Raw genomic sequence first — 19,943 nt, 5'->3', positions numbered from 1 at the left:
TCTTGCTGTGCCCTCCCATAGTCAAAGGGACCAAGGAGCTCTGTGGGGCTCATGTCCTAATTACCTCATGTCCTAATTGCCCTCATGTCCTAATTACCTCCCAAAGACCCCCTTCTCTTAATGCCATCACATTGGGAGTTAGGATTTCAACATACGAATTTTGGGAAGACACATTCATTCAGTCTATAGTGGGGAGTGGGGGTGATTGTGAGTGCTGGCAGTGGGGTTCCCTGGGGCCCCTGGAAGAAGACCACAGGTGTCATTAGATGCGTCTAATGACAAGAATACAGCCTGGGGGATAGAGGTCTTCGCTGGTGATCTGGTTCATTTATGCTGCTCCTTGGGTCAAGGGTCAATGGCAGTCTCTGAGTGTAGACCCAATATTCCGGTGTGGGAGTGTTGGTATGGCAAATTTTAAAATGACTACAGAACTGTGTGTGTGTGTGTGTGTGTGTGTGTGTGAGAGAGAGAGAGAGAGAGAGAGAGAGAGAGAAATTGCGGTTGTAGCCTTGAATTAAGAGACACTTGAGCACCAAGGAGCTCACAGGAGGTAAGAATAGCTCATTGCTGTCTTGTGCACACAGTGTGGGAGACAACACAGAGCTAGTGACTGCTGAGACTCAGGAAAGGCAAACCCCGCAGAAAAGGCAAGTGGGAAAAGAGGAAATGTTTCCAGGCCGGAGGAGGGAGGAGACGGTTCTATTTGCTCATCCAGCCTCTCAGCCAGTGTCTAACAGAGCACCTTCCTCTGGAGCCTTCTCCCTCCGTGTTCAGGACTCGTACAGCAGGCACGAAGGGAGCCCGGCACACGGCCCTGCAGTCAGGTGGCTGGGAGGTTAGCATAGTGCGGCCCCTTAGCCACTTACCGTGTGCTCTGGGGCGAGTCCCCCACCCCCGCCCTGCGCCAGCCAGCCTCAGCTTCCTGACCTGTAAAATATGTAAAGCGGTCATTCTGTTACTTGGAGGGTTGTCCTGAAGGCAGAATGAGGGGCAGCTGGCACTTGCAAAGTCCAGCAGGCGTATTTTTGAATGTTTCTTGAAAAGGAAATACACAACACCGGTATGAAAATCAATGTAAAATGTGGGTATGTGCGTATATATTAAATATGGTGAGTAAGAAACTTTTTGAAAAGACGTCACACACACACAGAAACAAATCGAATATAGCAAAAGGTTCTCTCGCAGAAAAATAAAAAATAGGTTCTCTTCTTGCCCTGTTCTTACTTCCCAGCTTCCTTCTCCCGCGAGATGATCAGGTTCCCCCTCCTGTTTGGACCCTCCCTTACTTCGCTCTTGTGCTCGAATCACCTCAACCTCCAAGATTTTCTATGCCGCTTCTCTTGCCTGAGAGCCACTTTTACAGAAAACACGATTTGAAATGTCTAACACATAAATAAGCGTTCTCCACATTTGTTCTACAAAGGATTTGTTTTCTCACACCCTGGTGCCCCAGACAAATAGATCTGCCTCGCTGGCACCTTGGATGGCCGCTGGCGTGTTTCCGCGTGATGGCCAGGAGGCAGGAGCCCGAGCATGAGGTGTGAATGACAAAGGCCACGCGGGAGGGGGCTGGCGGGAGGCTGTGGCTGCACCCTGGCCGCCCCCTCTTCTCACTAAATTGCGACCTGCACTGGTAATTGGCTCTTGCGAAGCAGCCTGTTGTGTTGGTGGCATTTGAGAGTAAACCCTGGGCTTCTGAAGCAGCAAATACTGTGGCTAAAATCTCACTTTGGCAAAAGACAGGTGCACAAAATCACTGAAAATTACCTTTCTCTCTGGGCCCCTAAAAACGGTGCTGATGTGGATTCCTGCTCAGGTTTATCTGCAGGTACTTAGCACCCGTCATGAAAGCAACCCCCCCCCGCCCCGCCCCCACCATGCTCTAGCCCCACCAGGGAAAGGCCAAGCCATGTGACTCCTGCTGGGTCCCCATGAAGACTGAGGGCTGGGCTGTGTTCAGTTGATTCCAGCTCCGGGGAGCCTCTGCCCCCCACCCCCACCTCCCAAAAGGGATCTCAAGTCCCAGGCCAATGGGGGATGGGACACACTGACTTTTCCCCTTCTGCAGGCCTGTCCGCCAGCTCACAGACACAGACGGGAAGGGAAAGTTACTCCGAAAAGAACTCTTTTGCTCCAGGGTGGACGCTCCCTCCACGAGGCTGCAATGACTACCCTCAGAGCTCTCGGTTCTAGGGAAAGCGGTGATCTTGGAATCTCCTGTCCATGCACCCCGCGACCATCTATTCTGGGGTCCTGGGAATACGGCATTGCTCCTGACCTCAGGAAACAGTGAGCAAACTGCAGAGCAGCGGATGTGAGTGTAGCTGGAAGACCGAGCTCCTGCAGCAGGACCTGGGGGCAAGAGAGGGCGGGCGTTGGCACAGGGACAGCTCATGCAGAGTCGCCAAGAGAATAGCATGACCTGCTTACGGTCCTGGCCAGATGTCCGTGGTCTTTCCACGGCCCCACATATCCCATGCTTGCTTCTCCTTCTTATTCCTTCCTTCCTTTTCCCAGTACGGGGTTCTGAACTCACCTCCCTCAGAGACTCAGGAACTACTGAAGAATTGTCATGAGGAAATTGGCTACCCGGCCAGGACATCCCCACCTCTGATGAAGACCAGTGGGCAGTGTGGGTTCAGACTCGGCAGGGCACTCACATGAGTGAGACCTGGTGACTCACATGAGCCAGACCCGGCAAGCTGGGTCTGAAAGACAAGACTCGCTCCACTCTCACGCCACTGGCCTTCCGTATTTCCCCAATCATGTCCAATTCAGGCTCACTCCAGCCTCAGGGCCTTTGCACTGCCGGTTTCTTCTTCCCGATAATCTCCTTCTCTAGGTATCTGCATGACACCCACTTCTTTCAAATCTATGTTTAAATGCTACATTCTCAGTGAATCTTCCCTGACCATCTTATTTAATTTATTTCTAAAATAAACTGTTTAAGTTTATTTACTTATTTTGAGAGAGAGAGCACAAACTGGGGGGAGGGACTGAGAGAGAGGGGGGGTGGAGAGAATAAAACCCAAGCAGGCCCTGCACCGTCAGCACAGAGCCCGATGTGGGGCTTGAACTCCCGAACCATGAGATCATGCCCTGAGCCGAAATCAAGAATCGCACGCTCAACCGACTGAGCTACCCAGGCCCCCCCCGACCATCCTGTTTTAAACCCATCAATCAATATTTTCATTTCCTGCTATATTCTCCTCCAGAGCACTTAACACTGACATAGCCTGTATTTTGCTTACTGATTTTATTATCTGTCCCTCCCCAGCCTCCACCTAGAATGTAAGCTACTGAAAGCAGAGTTTTGCCTGCCTTGCCCCCTGCTGGGTCTCCCACACCTAAAGCAGTGCCTGGCACAAAGCAGGGGTGCCCTGCACGTTTGTTGGATAAATAATGAAGAAATGGGGGTTTCTGAGGGCCGAATAGTTGGACTGAAGGGAGGTTCATCTTGTACTTCTGCTGAGGGGTGCTGCATGGCCGCTGTGGATTGCAGGAGGAATCACTGGGAAACTCCTTTGCTTGGTTTCCAAGCCCCTGCTCCCTTAACTCTGGGGCCCCTGTCCTCTTTCACAGAGGCCACATCCCCCTCCCAGACTCTGGTCATAGGCTTCTTCTCAGGCTCACCTGGGGACTTGGCACTAGGGTCCTCTTCATGTCCACACAAAGTAGACCCTCCCAGGAGGTTTGCTCACCTGGATGGGCCCCCCTCCCTGTCCTCGCAGGGGCTGCCTCCCCACAGGCAGTATTTTCCTAGCGTGATTTGACAAGAGAGGTGTTCAACGGAGAGAGAAGCACGTCCTTGTTCAGTCTCTGGCTTCTGCCTGTCTGAACTCACCAGCAGGGAGATCTTTCACTAGAGGGAAGCTGGGGTCCCTGGTCAGCTTTGTTGGTGTTTTATCTGCTGTTTTGGCAGTGGCCCCCCATGCCCCTGGGATCCCAGGCTGTCTGGTTCCCAAGCGACTCAGCGCCCCAGACTCGCCATCCGAGTTCCATTTTCTCCTAAAAGGCACTGCTTCTCCTGGGGTGGGGGGACCTCTCTTAAAGACATGGGATTTGGGGGGGGGTCCTCTTAGCCATCAGCTTAATACTGTGAATTCAGAAGAAATAGCCAAAGTCAACTCAGAATCGTCCAGGGACAGGGGCACCTGGGTGGCTCAGTCGGTTGAGCGTCCGACTTTGGCTCAGGTCATGATCTCATGGTTTTTGAGTTTGAGCCCTGTGTCGGGCTCTGTGCTGACAACATGGAGCCCGCTTTGGATCCTCTGTCCCCCCCCCCCGCCTCTTAAAATAAATAAATAAGCTAAAAAAAAGAAAGAAAGAAAGAAAGAATCTCCCAGGGACAAACTCTCCAGCCTGCTGTGTTTGCAGCTGCCTTATGGACCCCTCTATCTGGGGTGGGAGAGGGGTGTTAGGAAGAGAAGAAAAATTCCCCACCAAATACCATTTTTCACTCTCTCAGAATCTTAACAAAGGATCCCTATAGCTCTGGTTGGAGCCCATTTCTCTCTGTCTTTCCTCCGTGGTAGGAAAATAATTGGCTCCCGTCACCTCAAGGTAGATCATCTCACTAGAGCGAACCATCACTACACTTCAGATTGCACTGCTGGGTGGGGACACACCCAAGTTCCGGAACCTTGTGGATAGACTATTTTGCGTCTGTGTCAGGCTCTGGACGTGAATTTTCAGTTTGGAAACCCTGATCGTCATGATTCTAGCATCTCCCCCCATGCCTCTTATTTATTCTGAGATTTGTTTCACCCTGTGTCGAGGTTCCTTCTCTGTCCTGCCCCATCAACACGAGACTTGCCCGCTTCCTCCATTTTGACCCTGGACGTATCACGCATCTTTGTCTTTTGGGTGGTTTTGTCCAACTTGCCGTGGAATCTTGATGGTGAGGAGCTGTAGAAGCCGGGAAAGGACACTTGTGTGCACCCTCCAGGCCGGGAGTGTGGGCGACAAGGTTACTTACTGTCTCCGTTGTTGTTCTAAAGTCTCTCATCCTGACCCTGGGGAGAGGAGCGCGGGCAGCACCTGGCGGCGCTGTGAACCGCTTCAGAAAAGAGAGAATCCCTCTTGTCTTAGGAACACCACAAACTGAATGGCTTAAACAACACACATTTATTTCTCATGGCTCTGGAGGCTGGAAGTCCAAGGCTGGGTGCCCGCATGGTGGGGTTCTAATGAGGGACTTCTTCCTGGTTTCCTTACATGATGGGGAGAGAGACAGAAAGAGAGAGAAAGGGAGAGAGAGATTGAGAGAGAGGAGAGAGAAAACACACAAGTGAGAGAGCTAGGGTCTTTTCATCCCTTCATAAAGCCTCCTTCCCCATGACGTCATCCAAGCCTGATCACCTCTGCAAGACCAAATACCCCCCAAACCTAGTTACACCCCAAAGTCTCCAAGTACCATCACTTGGGGTATAGCCCTTCAACATATGCCTTTTGGCCAGGGGGAGGGGGTGCGGGGGACACAGGGCACAGCACCTTCCTGCCTGTACTTTGCATCGTCTCAGCTTTCCCAGAAGCTGAATTCAGTCCTATTTACTAGCTTAGACTGATGGGCTCAGTACCAGCTGCCTTTCAGGCCACTGTGACACTTTCTTTCTGTTCCACAGTGGGTGTTCTCCAATGGCTGAGATAAAAAGGGAAACCACAGGCCGGGAATGGAACAGTAAATCCATTGGTGGTTCACAGCCACACCCACACCCCGGGGATCTGTCACAGGACTGTCCTTTTCTCCACACGGAGTGCTCGCAAGTTCCTAACAAGGACCGTGCTCCAGAGTTTCCCCAGCACGTTCAGTGTGGCTGTGCACGTGCTTTCGTAGAATACCTGAGAAGCGGGCTTGCTTCGAATCCGATTTGAATCAGATAATTGGTTTACAGACAGAAAATATATACTGTTTTAATTTTTCCAACGTTGAGTAAGGATTGCTTTGGGAGCTGCGTGCAGCATGCTGGAAAAATAACTCCTTTTAATTATATTTATTTACTTAATGAATCACACAGATAGTAGGTAAGTGGAGTGTTGAGGCAGCCTGTGGAGTTGCCCAAAAGTGTCACTGACACCACGCCTTATGACTGAGAATGTAATTTTGCACCCAGTCTTATCTCCTATTTGCAGGGCACTTGGTGAGGTGCTGTGCGCCTAGGAATGCTGGGTCTCCATTTGGGGTCTTCTGGCTTCACATCCTGTGCTCATTGCCAGGGCATCGGGAAAATCATACTGTGGAGTCAAGAGAGCCTCCTTGGAGTTCACACCCTGACACTTAGTGGCCATGTGGCCCTTGGGAGTCAACCTTTCTTAGCAGTGGTGAATGACGGCTTCGTGCGTCGCTCCAGATAGGAGACGGTCAACCTGAGACTGCTTCAGAATGTGTGAAGTGTGGTCCTCAAGGCTTACATGTCCCAGGATGCCTGTTGATGCAGAGATTAAATGGGAGAGGCCCTAATTACTGTTTTCTTAGTAAGTGCAACTGACAGCTGTTTCTTGGTATATGGCCCAGACAGAAAAGCACCTGGAAGCCGGTCTTGCAGAATTCTTGATCCCCCTACCTGTTCTTTTCCCCTCCCATCGTACCTCTCACCACATAATGTATAATTTCCTTATTCATGATGCCCATTCTCTCTCTCTCTCCCTCCACTGAAATGGCAGTTCTAGGAGGGATGGGATTGTGTCTGTGTTGTTCTGAGGAATGCTCACCATCTAGAATAGTGTCTGGTATATGCTGGTCACTTAGTAAGTATTTGTTGAAATAAGAACTCTCTTGTTCTGCAGACCACTCCAGTGGTCTCCTTGTGCAAAATGGAGGCTTCAGAGATGGGGCATAGCAGAAGTGGGTCAACTTGCACAGGGCACCTGGGCCTTTCCATAGGATGGGAAATGGGAGCCAATTCCCATTCCCCAGGTTTGAAGTTGGGACACCCGTTGGGATCTGCAAGGGACCCAGAGCTGGGCTCAGAGCAGGAAGAGTGACAAGGTCACCGACCTGGGTGGGTGGGGGGGACAGGGCTTTAGGCTGTTGAGCTGGGTTTAACATAGAGGCTTAGAAATTTGTGAGGAGTGTGGTTTCAGCACAACATGGGACTGATTTTGGAAGGGCCTTCCGTCCCAGCCCCTTGGCATCATTTTTCTTTGAGAACAGTGACTGAGCCGAGTATGGTGCCCAAAGCTGTGCCAAGCTGACAACTTGTGTCTTGGGTATCCTGGCAGCTGTGAGCTGCCTTCTTCCCTCAGCTAGTGGGAAGGGAAGTTGGGAATGGATTAATACGACCCTGTTCTTTCTGCTTGGTGCTTCGGCTGTCTATGGGATGAGTTCAGGACACAGGGTTCTTGAGAAATCGGGGGTGGGTGCGCTGAGGAGGCCCAAGAAGGGGTTACTGAACTCTGTGACAGGCCCTAAGAAAATTCAAGAAATTAATCTGAAAAATAAAAGAAATGTGACCATATTAGTACTCTAGGTTGGTTACGTAGGTTGCACCATTTCTTCACAAAGGTAAATTATAGCTTTTATTTGAATGTTCTGTCTTTGCTCCCCCAAGTTTCTGTGTGTGTGTGTGTGTGTGTGTGTGTGTTTAAAGAACCAAATACATCCTTGTTTCCTTTTCCATACCGTTATAGAATTTTACACTTTCTTTTAGTGAGAAAGAAATGCCACTTTTTTTCAGTTTGCCTCAACTGTCACTAGGCTCCAAACCCTCATTCATACATTTGAGCTTACTACATGCGCGTGTGAGCGTGCACACACACACACCCGCACGGTGTTCAGCCATCGCCAGGGCGTTGTTTATTCCCTAAAATAAGTGAATTTAGGAAAAAAGTGCCAGTTGCTCTTTCACAGATGGTGTACCTCAGATCACGCTTTTTAATGGAGAAGAGGCAGGAATCGCGTTTTCTGAAATGTCCCTTTTTTGAAATATGCTTCCTATAGAATTGGACATGTGCTGCTTGGTTCACATGGTGATGGTGGGGTGTCCTAGTTATAAATAGATATGTTTAAAAATGTGCTCCCTCACCCCGTGAGATGCATGATAGACCGTTTTTTTTGCTGGTAGTGGAAAGTACTATTTACCACTTTTTATTTGAGTATCTGGATCTCCTTCTTGCTCTTCCTCTTTTGAATGGTGTGTGTGTGTGTGTGTGTGTGTGTGTGAGAGAGAGAGAGAGAGAGAGAATGTAAATTTTTGACTCCTAGCCCCCTTAAAACTGCTGTTTCTTCAAAAGGGCCACGTCTCTTGTAGAAAACAGCCATGACAGATTTGAGCAAAAAGTCCAATGGAGAGAACAGCTATTAGCTGGATGACCCCGAGCATTTAACAGTCAGGTGCTGGCTTCCGGCAGAAATGCAGGGTGAGGTTGAGGCGGGAGAGGCAGGAGGGGGCTCTGGCAGGCTGGAGCTGGAAGAGAGGTGGTCCTCACTTCCTTCCCACCCCAAAGAGTTTTCAGAATCCACGTACACATCAAGATCTCCCTCCCACCTGCACTTCCCACTGTTGCCCAGATAAGGTCTGACCATTAAGAAACACCCCGAAGGAGAGAAGGCAAGGTCCTGGAAGGCTTGACTACTCCCGGGAGCATCGACTTTTCCAATCATCTTCTTTTAGTAGAATCCTAGATAGCGAGTGTTAAGCTAAAGAAAAATTACTGGCCAGAAACTGGCCAAAGGGTGCTCTAGAGAGGAGTGGTGGTGGCCAGGGTATGGAAGGACAAGGCTTGCCCTCTGGGTTTCTAGAATGTTCTCTGGTCCCCAGTTCGCAGCACTAAGTTGGCCTCAGCCCACCAGTTGTCCTAGTGGGTTGGATTCCTGCATCTGCTGTCTGTATGTCCCTGAGCTGCTTGTTCTGGGGCCTTTCCAACAGGCTTTTCAGAAAACCAGCCGCTGCATCTTTAATGACCGAATTAAAGAGAAAAGAGACTTTGTTGTTGTTGAATACGTACTGTATTTAACTGTTTTTTTAATCCCAGAGAAGTGAAATGCAACATCTGTTTGAGTTTATGTAACATCCAAAGACTGACGACTCAGAATTTCCTAATTAAAGTCATTTTTAAGGCACTCTGCAGAGCCAACGTCCGTCTCTTCCTCGGGTGGCTTTTTTCTCCAAACTGTAGCAGAATACCCAAGCAATACACACATGCTCATGCTTTTAACCTGCTCTTTGTCCAGACAACACCGAAAAACAGCACAATTCCAAGCGGGGAACAATGAAGGAAGGGAATACACTTGTTGGGGGCGGGGCACAGGGAGGACACTTCTGAGTAAATGAACTTGATAGGCCGCCCCAGAAAAGAGAAGGAACAGAAGGGAGATGCACACGGGCGGCGGGGTGAGCCTGACGGCTGGTGGCCAGTGGAAAAACAGGCTACATTTCCCAGTGAGGTTTAAATTAATTTAGTTGTTTCTCTTCCTCCTCCCCCTCCTTCTTCTTTTTTTTTTTCCATTTGTAAAGTTTGGGCCAATTCAAGAGAGGGGTCTCAAAATTCTGGAAAGTGTATGTAGGTAAGTGTGTTTGCTTGTGCTCATGTACTTATGAAGGGTTGATCTTAGAGATAGGTACGGTTTGGGGGGCGCTAAAAAGCTCCCCCGGTTAAAAAATACTCTCCCTTACTGGCCCACTGCTGTGCCCAAAAGTCCCACCATTAGAGCCACTCCTTCAGATTAAGGCATTTATCTGTAGCCCCAGTTAAAACATGAATGTCACCTGGGAGGGGTAACACTCAACTCTTTAGCACCCACTGACTGAACTGTCTGTCACCTATCAGAGAGTAGGACCCTGAGAGATGGGACATGGGGCAGGGACATTCTGATTAATGGGAAAAGAAGGCATGGAGGGAGAGAGCACAGGAGGGGACAGGCTGGGCAGTGGGGAGGGTAAGTGTGAAATAGTACTTGCCCCAGGAAATCGCTCAGATGGGGGAGATCGAGTACTAAAAAAAACTCCTCCCACATCACAGGTTTCCTGAGGCTGTGTGTGTGTGTGTGTGTGTGTGTAACAATTTGTATATGTTACAACATTCTTGTGTTTGTATCTAATATGGAATTCACCCGGGCCCATTATGAACGTAGTACATCTCTATGGACCTCGATGATTTCTACGCAGCATACGTATACGCATTCACACATGCATTTACTCACACTCAGCAGTGGAGGTCTTGTAAGTGTAAAGGGTGAGATGTCTCTTCTCAGCCCTTTGGGATTTGGATGCCTACCGACTGTTGGGGAAAGAACTGGCTCGGGGCAATGAGACTCTTTCGTCTGTTACCAGTAGACCCACATTCAATTCAGGTGACTCTGCAGACATGGCCAAGACTTGGGTTATAAAGACCGAGCATGGACCTTCCCATCAGGGTTGGAATTTGGAGACATAAATGTCACCCAAGTGCCCTTTAAACCTTTGGAATTGGGGAGGCTGGGGGAGGTGGAGAGAGAATTCAGAGCGGAGTAGATTTCTGCTTCTGTTCCTAGAAAAGCTGGAAATCGTTTGAGCGCCCCCCGGCTGGGTGCAGGCACCAGCCTCGAGGTACAAATAGTGAGATCTGTTAACTCTGCAGGGAACTGCTCAGGTTGGTTGACCTGATGGGTAAGGTTCACTGAGGAGGAGGGGCTGGAGAAATGGGAAGAGAGTTCTCATTCTCCAGTGGCTGCTCCCTTTCTTGCTGCGGCAGGAAGCTTGGAAGCAGAGGATAAAGGATGTGGGTGGGTGGGAGGGACGAAGGAAGGAAAAACACAAACACTAGAACTGCTTTTCAACCCTAGCCTTGCATTGGGATCATCCTGGCTTTTAAAAACACCTGCTCCCAGGCTCTATCCCCAGATGCTGCTGTAATGAGTTGGGGAGGGGACCAGGTATGGATGCTCCTCAGGCATCTCTAGTGTGCATGTGGCATTCAGAAAGTGGCACCAGAGCAGAAAAATAAGTCTAGTTTTGAGGTGGCCAGGCTGCAGATGACTGGCCACCCCCCACCTGCGCACACAGAGCAGGAAAGCAGGGCTGTTACAAAGGGGAGGAGATGGTGGGATGCTAGGAGCTTGTATGTGGACAGTTGAGCCTCTGCTGATTTGTGTGGCTTTGTGACCTCACTAGCTGGTGGTTTCAGATCCCATTTCTGGCTGAAAATCTAGTTGGGGTGAAAGTGGGCACAGAGAGAATTCCCCTCCCCCCACCCTGCTTTCTGTGGCTTCAGAGAGGAGTAACTCACTGTGCTCTATGAGGCCAAGAAGACAAATTCTGGGGCTGAATGCTTCAAAGGTGGGAGTGGATTTTCTGCTGTATAACAAATAACATATTTCATAATTCAATCAACCAGTAAGCAAGCCGATCAATAAACCAACAAATAAAACAATGCACACCATTTTTGCCCTCCGAGGGTGGTTCTCCCCTCACCCCACTGATCCTGCTGACATACACTTTGCCCTTGGTCACCTGAAGACACCCAGCCTGGTGGTGCAGGGGAAGCAGGACTGCTTTGGCCCTGGCTCCAAGGGTCAGAGAAATCTCGAGAGAGTATCAACATCGGCCACCCATGTGGAGACGGGAGGAAAAAGGGAGATACACATTCTTGCTGTTTCCCACCCAAAAGTGTAGGGAGGGAAGGTGGAGTTTGAGAATCAAGGCTGAGCCATTTTAGGTGTCTAAGTCCAGGCTGACCAGCTCTTCTCCCTGGGCAGCTTCAACTTCAGGGTTGGGGATGGACTTGAGATCTGGATGGACCCAATCCTGCCACACAAAACGATACAGCCCGTAAAGCTCCCACTTGAGCACAGCCTGCTGAGAGCCAAGCAGCCAGCTCAGCCAGTCCATGGGGAGCACTGCATGGCATATGGTGGGGCAGAAGGGGGTACAGGTCACGGGATGGGAGGGTGGCAAGGAGACACATAGGATGGCATTCGTTTTAATGGGAAATCAGCTGTCCAGGTCTTCAGCTTTTAGAGCCACCAGCCATGGCCCCATCCTCCTCTTTAGTCTCTGCCATGTGGTTCTGCTTGATGGACGTGCCTTGTCCTACTAGGTAACCTGTATGTGGACATAAAAACATGTAAATAAAATGGGCATTAAGACAGTGACTAAAGAATGTCATTCCTTACAGGTTGATGTTTATAATCGAGGCTTTATAAATAGATTTTAAGGGGACAATGACCCTGAAATTCGATGCAAAATTATTGGGACTTATTTACTTATGTATTTCTCTGCAGAGATGGTCTATGGCACTTATGTGGGTCTTGAAAAATGATTAAAAACGAAAACAATATTAAAGGATTCTAGATCATCCATCGGCGTAACCACTATCAAGGCATAAAGGGATCTAAAGAAATGGTTGGGAATTCCAGGGCCCCACCCCGTGGCCTTGTGTTTCAGCATCTGAAGGCACAGGATTCATCAGGACCCCGTGGCTTACCCCGTATTCCTCCTGTGCACGGGTGCACACTTCAGCCGCACTAAAACTTCTTGAGTGTAGGTCTACACTACTCGAAGTTGGCAATAGGTTTTTCTTTAAAGAAAAAAACAACTTGCTACCACTATTTTTGTGTGTGTGTGGGTATTTCTATCTATTGCTTTATATAACAGTTGAGGTCCCAAAGCAGAAGTGGGTGAACTAAGTCTTTCGAATAAAAAGAATAGTTTTGAATGCATGGAAGGAGTTGCTCCAAGGTAAACCCAAGCACCAGGCATCCTCCCCTTTCTTCCCTGAATGGCAGAACAAGTTTTTATGATAACAGATGAACACTGTTGCATTTTCAGAGTGTATGCGTGGTTTCAATTTCAGGAAGAAAACAAACCTGAAATTCTTACATAGATTGTTGTCAAATTAACTTGTTCCAATTGTTTGAAGTTTGCAAATGACCTCATCATACATACAAATGGGGGGACTTAATAGCCTACAAAGCCATTCTAGAAATGGTTTCTCCATAAATCCTATACTCTGAAAGAACTGCCCTGCTCTAGTGTCAGCGAATGCCAGTTCCCCTTCTTGCAATAAGCAAATGGTCAGAGGCGCTGACTCTGCCAGCCCTTGATGTCTTGCATGGGACAGAATGTCAGGTATGGTGGGTGAGGGGGGAGGATGGGGCTCATGCGGGCTCATGCAGAAGCTTTGTCACAACCTCCCGAGTCTGTCCACTGCTCATGGACCATACTGGAGAGATTCCTGTGTGCAAAAGTCACATCATTGTGACGGCTGCTTTATATGACCATTATAGTCATTATTATAATATTCATATTATGTTAATTGTATTAAACTTGCGATACAGTAAGGGTGACTTTGGCTTAGCATAGTTTTTGTACAGGAAATATTTTAGCTGCATGGTTGAGCTTTGTCTCTCTGTTTCCCCAAGGCAAGGCACAGGAAGCTCAGGGCTCTCTGCCAAAGTGTTCTCACAAGCTGAAAAACGTTGAGGGGGGTGACTATGACACTGAGAACAGGCTTTCTTCCCTTTTCACAGATGGAAAAGTGAGGGTGCCCTGCATGTGACCTGCATAATAACAAAGTCAATTCAAAAGTATGCCTCGGAGGTCTGAGGACCCCTAGTCTGTGAGCCCCTCCTGAGCCTTTGAAAGAGGGAGCTGGCTTGGGAAATGCCTCCTCCTTTCCTGAAGAGGACAACAGACAAGTCGCTTTGTGGTGCGGGAGGTTTGGAATCAACTGAGTTTAGAGCTGCTTATTCTCTCCCTATTTCCTTTCTGATGAAGGTGCCCAAAGAAGGCGTTTTCCTTTGTTTGATTTTGTGAGTGACTCTTGGGGGCAGGTGTTTTTATTTTTGGTGTTTTCAGAAGACCCATGAAACTCTTCAGGTGAGACGGTGGACGAGTCTTAGTCCCTGATGCGTGTGCGTGCGTAGACGCATGCGCACTGTATGCGAAGAGAGAACGTGGTGTAGCGCCCGGGTCCCTGTTCATCTGATATGCATATGCGGAGTCCTTCTTTCTTTTCTAATTAATTAGAAGTAATAGCTTTCTATGGTTTCTGGTACGTGAGGGAGTGAAGTGGGAAATAATTTAATTGGCTGTCTTGCTTTCAAAGCCCAGTTTAATGAAATAGTTCTCAGCCTGAAGCGCATGTATTATCCTTCCTGTTATTTTTCCAATTAACATCTCATTGCATCATGTCTGTGAGGAATATTCGAATTGGTTTGAAGGGTGAGGGTGAAGGGACAAGAGCAGATGGAGAGAGAACCAGCGGTTTCTTCCCCCACCAGTGCCTGCGTGTGTATGGATGCGGCTGGAGGGCTTCCCCCAGTGCCTTTCCTCGGAAGAGATCAGACGACTTGACAGAATGCTGCCTTGTCACCTCACCCACCCTCACCAAGTCCTGGGGCGGGAAAGGCAGCTTCCCCTCGCGGGCAGACTAGGGGGCTCCTTGTTAAACTTCTGGGGTTACTTGTGTTGTGGGGTTCCCAAAGGGGGACAATGAGTGGCGCCCAGAGCCTTCTGCCAGCATCGTCTCCCTCTGGGCTCTGTTCCTCCTGACGCACAGTACACGCTCTGTATAAATACTTGCTGGAAGAATGGGTATCCAGAGGGATCTCACGGTAGCCGCCCTCACCCACCCTTCCTGGGAAGAAAACCACGCATAGAAGGTGGCAGAGAGCGGGGCTGGGACCCAGGCGAGACAAGCCAGGTGTCCAGAGTGGACACTGGCAGTGGGGGGGGGGGTTCACTCGCACCAAGCGCAGTGCTGGTCTTTGCACAAACTGGCATTAAGGGCCTTCTGAAATTTCACACCCTGGGCGCTTTGGTTGGTTCCCCTGCATCCCTGGCCTGGCCTGAGGCAAAGCATTCTGTCTTCCTTCCTTTCTCCTGCCTGTTCCCAGAGACACTGGGCCTCAGCTGGCCTGAGACCAGCCCCCCGTGCAGCCGTCTTGCCGTTTGAATATGTCACGCGCACTGTCAGAGCCCCTCCCGGTCCCTAGGGAGGTCCAGGGGCAGCTGGGGCCCTCATCGCTGTAATTCTGGTGTCTATTTTCCCTTCTCTCGGGCTTTCTGACCCATGACACAGCGGTTTTAAGGACTGAGCCACGTTTTCTGGGTTAGCCAAGAACCAATGGGAGCCCGGAGGCAGAGGAGAGGCTCCTGTGTGTGGCCGTGTGGCCCGCCGCCCAGCGGCCTGGCTTCATATTTATCTTGGTGAGAGGAGCTAGCGGGCTCTCTTCTGGACCACTCCCCAGCTGGACAAAATGACCTCTCCTCAGCCTGTGGCGGTGGGCCCAGCTGGGAGGGGGGGCACAGTGATTTGTGGGGACAGGGCACCTTGGGCAGCAGTCCTGAGGCAAGCTGTATGGCTGATCCAGGTGGGGCCGTGCGCGATGGGGCCACAGCAGGCAGGGGGGGCAGAGAGAGGGGCCATGACCAAATATGCCTGCAGTGTGGTGGGACAGCCTGGAGGGGGGGGGGCGGGGATGATGCAATATTTGAAGAAGTATTTCCTCCTTCTATGAGTACTTTGAGGGTCAAATCCGTAATGCGACCTGCAAACTGTGGAGTCCCGGCCAAGATCTGCGGCATCAGAAACTGTGTAGAGACAGGCCAGTGGGAGATTCCCCCTGCCCCAACACACACACTATAGATATATAATTATATATAATATATATCATTATTTTCCCCCTCTGTATTAGTGGAAACCCACAAAAAGGTGTGTGTGTGTGTGTGTGTGTGTGTGTGTGTGTAAAATTATTATTATTTTCTGCCTCTGTATCCCTTGCCTGAGTTCATGACAAAAACAACGCAGCTGTCCCTGGCTGGCTTCTCTAGGCGGCTTAGGTGGCAAAGTGTGCTGGGATTTCAAGTCTGGCCCAGATCTGATATTCAGCCTCCTTTTCCTACCAAAGGCTTCTTGGAGTTGCAACTTAGAGTTGCAGCTACAAACTCTGCCCAGAGCTGCTTTCTACACGGCTACACAGTGGTGTCCTTTCCTTTCTTGACTGCCAGGGTCCAGGTCTCTGCAGCAAAGCGTCTGAGGACAGGGGGAGCTCAAAGCCCATCACCCTCCACTGAGCCAGGCTTACTTGGCAGGGAGCCTGGGTTTCCCTGAAATGGGAAAATGGGCTTCCAAGTAGATAGAACTTAATTAAGATCCTGCAACAAGCACTGGGCCCCGTGATTCTACTGATGTGACAATAAGCTTACATCAGGAAGCACGTGAGACATTTTGGAGTGTTTCCAGACATCATCCCACTGTCCTTCCTGACTTGTGATGTCGGCTGATTGTATTAGTGGCTCAGTTAACAGAGGAGGAAACTGAAGCCCGGGTGAATGAAATGATTTGCTCAAGGGCTATTTCACCAGCTGAATCTCAAGTCATGCTGAGGTCCTGGGCTCTGGCCTCCAACCTCAGAGCACCCAGACGAACCTCCCTAATCACCTGAAGGCACAGAGCCTGGGAGAGTTGAACCCAGACTCCTCAGGAGAGCTGATCTGTCTTGTCAAACTGGATCCAGGAATCAATCAGGGCAACTCTGCAAAGACTCTCTCTCCTTGTTAGTCAGTCCTGCCCGAGGAATAGCAGTGACCGGAGAAGCAGAGAACACTGCTTGTGTTTAATGAGGGAGAGAAGGTTCCGTGGAAATGGAGTGAAGGTGTGGAGCCAGAAGACTGAAGCTCAAAGTCCTCAGAGCATGACTCATATTAAGGACCTTGGACAGCTCACATGACCTTTCTCCTCAACTCCCTCATCTGCAAAATGGGGTTATAAAGCAGATCTTATAGGGTTGTTGAGACTAAACGACACAATCTTTGGGTCCGTGCTGTGTAAACTGTAGCATACTAATCAAACGGGAGTCATTGTTGTTAATAATCATAAAGACAGAAAGGTAAGGCCAGTCCTCAGATTTCCTATCTTCAACAGAGATGTTTTTTACTCTATGTAAAGGACCTTAAAAGCCCTTTGTAAACTGTGAAGTCGTGTACACCTCAGAGGAATTGTTAGCGGGACTGAGGTCAGTGGTACGATCCATTATGGGAGGGAGCACGGCTGACCGAGGAGGGCAATGGCACTCACCTCCCCAGATGCGTTCCCATAAAAGTGTTGGAGGAACAGCCCAATAACCTTGCCACTGAGCTGGCAACTCTCCTGAAGGTCTTCCATAGGCAGATGTCCTACCAGGGAAACTGGAACCAGATGTACTCAAGATCTCAAAAGAAATTAATGGCAATAAGACTCCAGGGTAAAAATATCTTTGTGCACCGAGCTTGCTCACTCAGCTCCCTTTCTATCTGAGGATCATTTAGGCTTAATTATAGAGTTCAGGCGTTCATTGGGTTTTTGATTAATTTTCTTTTCAGCTCGAGGAGCGTGTGAGTGTAGTGGGTCTGTGTGTGTGTGTGTTTACATCTTTCTTTGCAACTCAGTCGGGAGCTGGCTCTGGTAATGTTTAATTGTGCCCTCCATTCTAACAAGATCGTCCAATGTGCCAACCGGAGCTCGGAAAGCCATTGTCTCCGCTGCCTCCACCCCACGGGCTGTTCCTGCCGTGTTGAGGGATGGTGGGTGGCAGGCCCTTGCTCAGCTGGGACCCTTACTGCAGGATGCCTGCTTTCCTCCTCCTTTTGTGCTTATGGTGTTTAAGGGGTTCTGAGACCAGGAGAGCAGATTTCCTCCTCTACTAATTACCAGTGCCGTGCCGAGAGCTACCGACTGACAGCCAGCTCACCCACACTGCAGCCCCTGACAGGCATTTTTCTGGGCCAATCTCCCTGGAGATTACAAGGTTCTCTGCATTAGAAAACAGTGTTAGTTCTCTGATTTTTAATACATCCACTTAGTAGCTGGTAGAGACTACATGACTGTGGGTGAAAGTGACTTGCTTTCTCCTTTGCTTCCTTGTCTTTTGTGCCCTCCAGACAGGGAACATCTGGGGAGGCCGCGCAGGAGTGTCCTAGCATGGGATTTGGAGCCCAACGGCCCAGTTCAAACCCCAGCTCCTGACATTTTCTGTTTGTGTGCCTATGGATGAGTCACTTAACCCCTCTGGATCTCAATGGATTTTCTGTAAAATGGGGATGATAATACCAACAATATTGCACTCCTCCTAAGACTATCTGGGGATGAGAAAACGCATGTGGAAGCCTTTGGTAAAATACTCTACAAATCATAATTCTTTTATTTTACTGCTCAGAATTGTTGCTTAGAACATGATTTTGACCTCTGAGATATCATTCCTAGTACCAGGGACAGAGAGTTATTAAAGGCCCATGGAATGGTAGGTGGAGTGAGGACCAGCCTCCAGCCTTCTCATGTGCTGTGCACTAAAGCACTGACCTGGGAATATAAAATCCATGCTGCAAAGGGCCCAGATTAAGAGCTCAATCTTGAAACAGCTGTCATGGATAAAAGGGAATCTGGAACATTCAGTTTTTGACATAACTGTAACGAAGATTTCACCCTATTTTTTAAAGGATGAATTTAATGGTCTCTAGTGCTACAAAGGTAAATGGTTCAGGGATGGAAACGAGGAGAGGACTGTGGGTGTCAGGTAAGTGTGACCATGCTGTGCTATGAGATTTAGGGGACCCAGGCTCTTCTCTTGGCTCTGCTGCTAATTAGGTCTCTGACCCTGAATAGATGAGCTAATTTAACTCTCAGTTTCCATGAGATCATGGAAGAAAGGATCTCAAAGGTGACTACATTTAAGATCTATGACCTGACAAAACAGTCTTTTCCACACGGGAATCAAAAACTCTGGTGTCACCAGAAACCATTGCGTATGTGCGTGTTCGGAATCCAAGTATAGTCCTGACACCTCCCGACTAAAACCTGATCAAGGCACTGAGTGAACTTCTCTAAACTGATGGCATCTGGTATCAGACCCAGGGAGTCTCAGGGTAAGAAAAGCCGGGTGGGAAGATGTGACCCCAGTAGAGATTTCAAGGTGAATTCTCTCTTGTTGGAGAGCCTTTTATTTGACAATATCCTGACTAAGCTGAAAGGTAATGATCTAAGGATCAGAGAAAAAGAAGGGATTGTTTCCTTGTAAAACCACTATAACTTTAAAATAATTGGCTGCAGGGCAATGGAGCATTCTGCCAGGCTCATTCCAGAACCAAGAGACCCAACTGCAGAGCTTGAATGGTATCACCAACAATAATCAATCATAATGTATATTTGCCCAAGGGCTTTTAACTTTTATAAGCACTTTCTCCTCTATTTTTCTCATTTTGGTATTACATAATTTTCCAGAAAACTGGCCAGGTCATTTCTTTTCAAACTCTGAATAGTGTGAATTTTCAGCAGGAGCAAGTCTAGTTAAGTATGCTACCCTTGGCTTTATACAGCTATGCCCTTGAAAAAGTTACATTATATGTAAACGTGATTGTGGAAGTCATCTTGTTTTAATGGAAGGGCAAGGGGAATTTAAAAACAGAAACTTTGTATAGGATCTTGTAATTACGTGATCATTTTTACCAGCTGTTTGGTACAATGTTGGTTTTTTAAATATTAGGTTTTCTTAGGATAGGGCCATGGGGGTTAGATTCTAGGATCAGTGTCTTAGCATCCCATAAGGTTGACATGTAATTCATTTAGAGGGAAAAGTTGTTTTGAACATCAGAGTGAAAAATAAGCAGCTTTATTTCAGCCATGGCGTTCTTTGGAGCTCCCTTAAAAAACAAGGAAGCATGGGAAGGACAGACATAACAGCTGAATTATTTTTAAATGGAATGTCTCCAGGTCTCTTGTGAGTCACTGATGTGTCATTAATGTGCTGTTATAAATAGCTCAGCTTGCCATCAATAACTAATCTATAAGACAGTAGCTGGTGGTTGGGGTGTGAGGTTAACACTACATGATTTCAAGTGGATCTGTTAGCCCTCTCTTGTAAATAAGCACCATCCCCTGAGACTAGAACCTGAAAGAAATTAGACTTAATTGCATTTTTAATAAAAATAATTTAAAAAGTCCTCTTGCTTTTCCTTCTCCATTCTTAGACTCTGGGAGAAGATCTCATT

Source organism: Panthera uncia, chromosome F1 (assembly GCF_023721935.1).
Source record: "Panthera uncia isolate 11264 chromosome F1, Puncia_PCG_1.0, whole genome shotgun sequence".
Taxonomy (NCBI): domain Eukaryota; kingdom Metazoa; phylum Chordata; class Mammalia; order Carnivora; family Felidae; genus Panthera; species Panthera uncia.
This window is presented reverse-complemented; position numbering follows the sequence as displayed.